Genomic DNA, 9685 nt, shown 5'->3' with positions numbered 1-9685 from the left:
GTCTCAAGCCCCTTCAAGCTCTTTCAGTCCTTTCTCTGATTCCTTCAACCGAGGTCCAGTTCTCAGTTCAGTGGTTTGCTGCTGGATTTAGCCTATGCAGTTTCCTTATTCTGGCTGTGTCTCTGAGGAGAGATCTACATCATGTTCCTGTCAGCCTGTACTTCTTTGCTTCATCCATTTTATTTAGTTTGGTGGCTCTATATGTATGGGTCACATGTGGAGCAGGCTCTGAATGGGCTTTCCTTCAGTCTCTATTCTAAACTTTGCCTCCATATCCCCTCCCAAGGGTATTCTTGTTCCCCTTCGAAGGAGGAGTGAAGCATTCGCATTTTGGTCATCCTTCTTGAGTTTCATGTGTTCTGTACATTTAGGGTAATTGGAGGATTTGGGCTAGTACCCACTTATCAATGAGTGCATACCATGTGTGTTTTTCTGTGATTGGGTTACCTCATTCAGGATGATATTTTCCAGTTCCATCCACTTGCCTATGAATTTCATTAAGTCATTGTTTTTGATAGCTGAGTAGTATTCCATTGCGTAGATGTACAACCTTTTCTGTAACCATCCCTCTGTTGAAGGGCATCTGGGTTCTTTCCAGCTTCTGGCTATTATAAATAAGGCTGCTATGAACATAGTGGAGCATGAGTCTTTGTTATATGTTGGGGATTTTTTGAGTATATGTGCAAGAGAGGTATAGCTGGGTCCTCAGGTAGTTCAATGTTCAATTTTCTGGGGAACCTCCAGACTGATTTCCAGAGTGGTTGTACCAGTCTGCAATCCCACCAACAATGGGAGTGTTCCTCTTTCTCCACATCCTCACAAGCATCTGCTGTTGCCAAAGTTTTTGATCTTAGCCATTCTGACTGGTGTGAGGTGGAATATCAGGGTTGTTTTGATTTGCATTTACCTTATGACTAAAGATGTTGAACATTTCTTTAGGTGCTTCTCAGTCATTCAACATTCCTCAGCTGTGAATTATTTATTTAGCTCTGAACCTCATTTTTTAAAAGGGTTATTTGTCACGGTGCAGTCTAACTTCATGAGTTCTTTGTATATTTTGATATGAGCCCTCTCCGATCTGTTGGTTGCCATTTTGTCCTAACCACAGTGTCCTTTGCAGACACTTTTGCAGACGTTTTGTAATTTTATGAGATCCCATTTGTTAATTCTTGATCTTAGAGTATAAACCATTGGTGCTGTGATCAGGAAGTTTTCTCCAGTGTCCATGTGTTCGAGATTCTTCCCCACTTTTTATTCTATTAGTTTGAGTGTATCTGGTTTGATGTGGAGGTCCTTGATCCACTTGGACTTAAGCTTTGTATGTTTATGGGCATCTCTTTCTTTAGGTTAGGGAAGTGTTCTATGATTCTGTTGAAGATATTTACTGGTCCTTTGAGTTGGGAGTCTTCACTCTCTTTTACACCTATTATCCTTAGGTTTGATCTTCTCATTGAGTCCTGGATTTCCTGTATGTTTTTGGCCAGTAGCTTTTATTGTTTTACATTATCTTTGACAGTTGTGTTGATGATTTCTATGGAATCTTCTGCTCCTGAGATTCTTTCTTCTATCTTTTGTATTCTGTTGGTGATGCTTGTACCTACAGCTCCTTGTCTCTTCCTTTGGTTTTCTATATCCAGGGTTGTCTCCCTTTGTGGTTTTTTTTTATTGCTTCTATTTGCATTTTTAATTCCTTCACCTGTTTGATTGTGTTTTCCTGTAATTCTTTCAGGGATTTTTTTGTTTCCTATCTAAAGGCTTCTGCTTATTTATTTTTGTTTTCCTGCATTCCTCTAAGCGAGTTCTTTATGTCTTTCTTAAAGTCCTTAATCATTTTGATCAAATGTGATTTTAAATCTATATCTTGCTTTTCTGGTGTGTTTGGATATTCAGTGTTTGCTTTGGTAGTAGAATTGGGCTCCAGTGATGCCATGTACTCTTGGTTTCTGTTGCTTGGGTTCCTGTGCTTGTCTCTTGCCATCACGTTGTCTCTGGTATTACCTTGTTTTGCTATTTCTGACAGTGGCTAGACCGTCCTATAGGCCTGCGTGTCAGGAGCACTGTAGACCTGATTTCCTGTTTACTTTCAGCCAGTTATGGGAAGAGAATGTTCTGGTTTCAGGTTTCTAGTTGTTCCTGTCTATTGGTCTTCAGGTGTTCCTGTGGGTGTGTGTCCTGAATATACCATGCAGGTCACTTGGAGCAGAAATATTGGTCTTACCACTGGTCTCGTGCCTAATGTCACTCCTCAGGGCTAGGTTTCAGCTCTCCGTAGGGGCAGCAACCAGAAGGGCCTTCCCCTCTTTCTCTCGGGACCCTGTGCACAGGGGGCCCAGATGGCGCTAGGCGTTTTGCTCTAGGGTCAGAAATGTAGGCAGAGAGTAGTCTCCTCTGGCTTCCCAGGTGTTTCTGCCCCTCTGAAAGTGTAGGTCTCTCTCCCACAGGATTTGGGTGCAGGGAGCTGTTTGATTAGGTCCCTTCAGATCCAGACAGAGTCTGCACAGAAGCCAGAAATGGACTTCTTACTGTAACTATGAAATCAAAACAGAAATTCACAAATGCCAGAAATTAATTAGTTTGATATTTCAAATATGTCAACCTTATATCATGTGCATCACAAACACCAAAGAAATATTAAAAAATATGGCTGCCATAGGTTTTAACAAATCACAGGAGAGTGTTAGGCTAATATTCAAATTACTATACTAATATCAGGATAACGAATACCATGAAATGAAAAAAAATGACAGAAAAACCCAGCAGAGAAATAGCTCTCTGATTAAATATTTTCTTTCAAAGTTCATGGTTTTGATAGTTTGTTGGAATAGTGATTGATCAAATTTTCCAATTTCTCTAATTTATTTCCTATCTTCCTATGACATAGGCATGTACTTACTTTCAATACAATGATATGAGTCTTATTATAAGGAATTACTAGACAATCAATTTTTTAGGCATTGTTTTGCCCTACAGTTATATCTACAGAGTAAGAAATGGAAACCTCCAATTATAAATGCTTTGTATCTCAGACAATGATTTCTATCAGGTTTAAGTTTGCAACCATTGTATGAGTAATAGGGAAGAAACACAATGTACAACAAGAATTGGGATATATCTAGCTAATACTGTGAGAACTCAATACTGATAGAAAAACAAGAGGGACAGCAAATCCAAATTTAGATACTCTAAAAGAAACTCATCAGAGTTTTTAATGAGCAAGAAATCAGAGCAGCCATCAGCAGTCTATGCCTCAAGAGAGGAAGCTTGCATATAGAAACAACAAGAATCTTGAAATAATAAGAATAGTAGGAAAAGTAATAAGCAGGAAATTTGAGAGATGTGATTAAGCCAATTACCTTTATGACTAACTACTCATGAACTTTATTTTTCTCATATACCAGTGACTGGGCAAAAATTACCAAATTACCAAAAATATTACAACATAAATTATTATTAAGCAGATCTGAACCAAATGGTGATTTGTAGTATGTACTGCGCTAAAGGAGAAAAGGTATCAGTATTAAGCAATTTCAAGGCAGAAGTCACTGTCTTCCCCATTTCTCATCCGTTTTGCATAAGACACAAGTGACTCTTTTCTATGAACTTGTGTCAACCTTTCTAAAAGTTTGTAATTCGCTCTGTAACACTTTGTACCTAGGCTTTGTTTTGAAGTTGTAGTCTTCAGCCTCTGGCCCTGCAGTGAGGTGTTGTAAACATTTAGGAAATAAAATCTGTTAGAAGAAGAATGTCTTACTGAATGTATACCTTCTATATGGTATTCTCTCTCCTACCCCTCTACACTCTCTCCCTAGATTGACGATGGTTATGTGCGTATACCACATCTAAGCCATGATCCTTTGATCTCACCATAATATACTGAACTTCCACTAGACTAAGTAGCAGTTGAAACAACCCTTGAAAATTATGAGCCAAAATAAACCTTTTCTCCATTTGAGATGGATTCTCAGTAATGGAAACCTAACAACCCAGTATTTTCAGAAGTCTTCACTAATTGGAGTCCTCTAATGTGCTATTATCAAATGATAAATAAGCATAAAATATATATATACATACACATATATTTATATATCACTAAAATAGTATTTATATTTGATTTTTCTGGCCGTATACATTCAAATTCTTGCCAAGAATAATCTTTGGCTCAGAGAGGGCTTCTGAAGAAGGGTTGTTTGTCAGCTGTGAAAGTGTGACTTAAAGGCAATTGTGGGGTCCAAGCTGACAGCATTGTGTTCTGCTCAAGACAGCTCTCCAGAGATCTCCAGACAACTTATCTAGGTAGCTTAACTCATGCAGACCACAGCCCACCCTGACTTTTATTTACATATAAATTCAATTGTTTGCCCAAGTTCCCTTTTGATTATTCCACAAACCAGCACTTTTTGACCTTATCCCCTAAATTCTTACAAAGACAGCATTTTAGCATAGTAACAGATTCAGAGATCTGCCTCCCTTTGCAAGCCCAGACAATAAAACAGCTGGGTGAGATCCAGCACTGAGATCACCATTCTCACCTCACTTAGGCCTAAACTAGCTCTATCCCAGGCTGATCTTGAATTAAGATATCTGCCTGGTTTGTAACTATCTTGCCTTGAAATCATCACTCTATAAATCTCATTATCTCCTTCCTCAATATCTTTCTGATAAGTTGGCTCACAGTGTAGCTCCCTTTATTATTTTAGTTCTGTGAAGCCCCACATAGAATTCATATTGTATCCATATAATTTACATAGTTGAAAAATTATACATTCTTAGAACTCATGTGTTCAGAATTCTTCCCTACAGCCTTAAGTTCTGTCCAGAAGGTCACAGTGTGACTAATTTTACAAAAATGATTAGACACACTCTTGCCTCCTAGACTCATAGTAATTTTAATAATCATTGAGTAATTAACCTTGGCAGGAAGAACATCACCCAAAGAAGGAATATAAATTATGTTCATTATTATAAAAACAACTCTACTCCTGACAACTGGCAACACACATGAAGACCCATACCCTGCTGGATTTGTTCCAGGGTCGGGGAAGTGTATCATGCTGCTCCTTCCAGAGCAGACATGCAGGATACAGAACATTCTAGTCTTCTGAAAAGGAAAGTTCAATAATGTAATTTTTCTCCCTGTTGAGCAGCAAGATAGCCTCTTCTGTATAACAATTACCTGTCACAACCACAATTTGTTTATTTGTTTGTATAATAAAGACAGAAAATGCATATGTGTGTGTGTGTGTGTGTGTGTGTGTGTGTGTGTGTGTGTAAAAAATGCAACCTACTTACCCAGTAGGCATAATGTCATAATGCCACTCATATATATGTTTCACTTGGTGTTGGATCACCAATGCATATACTCTTTATGGAGAATATTATTTCTCCTCTCTCAAAATTCCCTAGAGCCTATTAATCATTGTGTAGGATTGAGTCATTCAAACTGCTCTGCTATTTATTCTTTGTAGAGCACAAGTAGCCTGTGTGCATGCCTCAGAGTACTTTTATTTTCCTGCATTTGTTCTCTTTTCTTTCCTAAAACAAACAAAAAACAAAAACAAAAAAACCTAAGATCCTTGAATATGTATCTTCAACTTCTTTCTTTATTAATCTATATTAAACTACTGAAAAAGTGCCCAAGTGTAGAGACAAGAAAATTTACACCAGTTCAGTGGCATGAATAGCATCCTGTGCTGATCTTTAAATGGGAGCTATGAAAGCTATTTTTGATTGTAATGTTTTCTTCTTTAAATTTTACCTTAGGATAATTGCCTGTTGTCAGTGTGAACATGGGCTACACTTAGAGATAAGTTATTACTCTTTCTGTGTGTACAAGTTTGTATGTGTATATGTGTGCACACACGTGTGTGTGTGTATGTCTACATACCTGTGTGTGAGAGAGAGACAGAGACATGGTGCATACATAGGTATCTGTGGTCGATAGATTGTAATCATTAAAAAAATCAAGAATATAAATACATAGTGGAAAAGCAATTTCTAAAGCTACAGGAAAAATAAGAATCTGAACACCTAAGAGACTTTAAGAAGAGAAAATAGCGAAAAAGAGAGCCCAATGTCCCTCTGAGCATCATGATCACGTAACTCTTATGAAAAGATTCTTCATTTTGACTAAATTAATAATCAAGTAGAAAATACCTTTATAGACACATCGAGAATGAGCCCTTTGCATCTGGACCCAGAGCTAAGACGATCCCGCAGACCTCCAGACCTAAAACTGCCCAGAACATTCTCTGCCCAGAACAGCTCTCTGAGAGAGCTGGTCTCCCAGGAGTGCCCTAACTCCTAAGCTCACAGGTGAGACCTCAGTATCACTCCACTAACTATCCAAAGGGGGATCTGCCAGGAGCACATAGGCCACAGGAACTACTGAGAAGCCTGGGGCTAGATCCTTCTTGACTTCCGCTCTGTGTCCAGAGCTAAGGCTGTCCCACAGTCATCCAGACCTAAAACATTCCCAGAAAGAACTGGTCTCCTAGAAACGGTCCCACTCCTAAGCCCATAGGTGAGATCCCACTTTCAATCCATTTAACTGTTCAAAGAGGGACATGCCAGGAGCACATAGGGAATAGGAATGGCAAAGCAGCCTGGGACAGGATTCTTTCAGTATAGATCTGAGTCCAGAGCTAAGGCTTTCACAGCCATGTGGACTCAATACATGCTAGGAGAGAGCTGGTCACCCAGGAGTGCTCTTATTCCTAAGACCACAGAGTCACAGCCTCACAGGAGGGAAAAGCTCCAGTCAGAGAGAGCAAGACAAACTAACATCAGAGATAAACAGATGTCGAGAGGCAAGTACAAAAACAAAAGCAACAGAAACCAAAACAACTTGGCACCATAAGAACCCAGTTTTCCCATGACAGCAAGTTGTGGATACACCAACCCACTGAAAAGCAAGAATTGGATTTAAAATTCAATTGTGACGATTATAGAGGAATTTAAGAAAGACATAAATAACTACCTTAAAGAAATACAGGACAACACAGATAAACAAGTAGAAGCCCTTAAAGATAACACACACACACAAAAAATCCCTTAAAGAATTACAGAAAAACACAGCATAACAGGGAGAAGGAATTGAACAAAACCAGCAAGGATCTAAAAATGGAAATAGAAACAATAAATAAAACAGAAAGGGAAATAACCAAGAAGTCAGGAAATCTAGGAAAGAGATCAGGAGGCACAGATGCAAGCATCAGCAACAAAATACAAGAGATTGAAGAAAGAATCTCGACACACATGTAGAAGGGGAGGGGTAGGGCTTTCAGGGATGTTGGCCTGGAAAACGGAAAAGGGAATAACATTTGAAATGTAAATAAGAAACAAACAAATTTAATAAAGATGGGGGGAAAAGAATCTCAGAGACAGATGATACCATAGAAAACATTAACATAATACTCAAAGAAAATGTAAATTGTAAAAAAGGTCCTAACCCTAAACGTCCAGGAATGAGAAGACATAACCTAAGGGTAATAGGTATAGAAGAGAACAAATTCCCAACTGAAAGGGTCAGTAAATATCTTCAACAAAATTATAGAAGAAAAATTCCCTAACCTAAAGAAAGTGATGCCCATGAACACACAATATGCCTATAGAACTCCAAATAGATTAGATCAGAAAAGAATTTTCTTTGGTACATAATAGTAAAAACACCAAATATACAAAACAGAAAAGAATATTAAAGCAGTAAGCAGCAGTCAAGTAACATATAAAGGCAGAATTATCAGAATTATTCCAGACATCTAAACAGAGACTGTGAAAGTTAGATGATCCTGGGAAGATGTCATACAGAACCTAAGGAAACACAAATGCCAGTTCAGGCTGCTATATCCAGAAAAACTTTCAATTACATTAGATGAAAAAAACCAAGATATTCTATGGTAAAATAAAATATGCACAATATTTTTCCAAAAATCCACCCATACAAAGGATAATAGATGGAAAACTCCAACACAAGGAGGGAAACTATGTTGTAGAAAAAGCAAGAAAGTAATCTTGCTTCAAAAAACCCAAATGAAGATAGTCACAAAAACATAATTTGACCTCTAACAATGAAAATTTCAGGAAACACCAATTATTATGATTTAATATCTTTCAACATCAATGGACTCAACTCCCCAATAAAACAACATAGACTAAAAGATTGGATATGTAAACAGGACACAGGATTTTGCTGCATATAGGAAATTCACCTGATTAGCAAAGACAGAGACTACTTCAGAGAAAAAGACTGGAAAAAAATCCAAGCAAATAGTGTGAGGAAACAAGTTAGAATAGCCTTTCTAATAGCCAATAAAATAGACTTTCATCTAAAAGATAATAAAAAAATTTCAAGAGGAATTCTCAATAATGAACACCTACGTTCCAAATTCAAGGGCACTGACATTCATAAAAGAAACTTTACTAAAGCTCAAATAACACATTACACATCATTAAAAAATAGTTGGAGACTTCAACACCACACTTTCAACAATGGACAGATCATAGAAACAGAAACTAAACAGAGACACAGTGAAGCTAACAGAATTATAAACAAAATGAACCTAACAGATACCTATAGAACATTTCATCCCAAAACAAAAGAATATACTTTCTTCTCAACACCTCATGGTACCTGCTATAAATTTAACCATATAATCAGTCACAAAACCAGCTTCAATAGGTATAAGTTGATTGAAATCATCCCATGTATCCTATAAGATCACTATGGACTAAGATTGGTCTTCAATAACAACCAAAATGACAGAAAGCCCACATACACATAGAAGCTGAATAATGCTCTACTCAATGGTAACTTGGTCAACAAAGAAATTAAAACTTTAAAATTTAATGAAAATTCAGACACAACATACTCAAAACTCATGGGATACAATGAAAGCACTACAAAGAAGAAAACACATAGCTCTGAATGCCTCCAAAATGAAACTGGAAAGAGCATTACAGCCTGACAGCACAATTAAAAGTTCTACAACAAAAAAAAGCAAATATACCCAAGAAGAGTAGACAACAGTAAATAATCAACTCAGGGCTGAAATCAAGTAGGAGGAAAACAAAAACAAAAAAAATGAACTATACAAAGAATCAACAAGGCCAGGAACTGGTTCTTTGAGAAAATCAACAAGACAGATAAACCCTTAGCTAGCCTAACACAAGAGCACAGAGATAGTATCCAAATTAACAAAATCAGAAACAAAAAGGAAGATAAAACAACAGAAGTTGAGGAAATTTAAAAAAATCAGATCCTACTACAAAAGCCTATACTCAATAAAACTGGAATATCTGGATGAAACATACAATTTTCTAGACAGACACCAGGTACCACAGTTAATCCAAGATCAGATAAATTACCTACTACATCCCATAACCCCTAAAGTTATAGAAGCAATCCTTAAACGTCTCCTAACCATAAAGGCCAGGAGCAGATGGGTTTAGTGCAGAATTTTATCAAACTTTCAAAGAAGACTTAATATCAGTAATTTTCAAACTATTCCACAAAATAGAAACAGAACTAACTCTACCTAATTTATTTTCTGAAGCCACAATTGTACATATAGCTAAACCATACCAAGCCTCAACAAAGAAAGAGAAATTTAAATTAATTTTGCTCATGAATACCAATACAAAGATACTTATTAAACTTCTTGCAAACAAAAATCAAGACCACATCATA

The sequence above is a fragment of the Rattus rattus genome, chromosome 14 (genome assembly GCF_011064425.1).
Source record: "Rattus rattus isolate New Zealand chromosome 14, Rrattus_CSIRO_v1, whole genome shotgun sequence".
Taxonomy (NCBI): domain Eukaryota; kingdom Metazoa; phylum Chordata; class Mammalia; order Rodentia; family Muridae; genus Rattus; species Rattus rattus.
Note: the sequence above shows the minus strand (reverse complement) of the source record.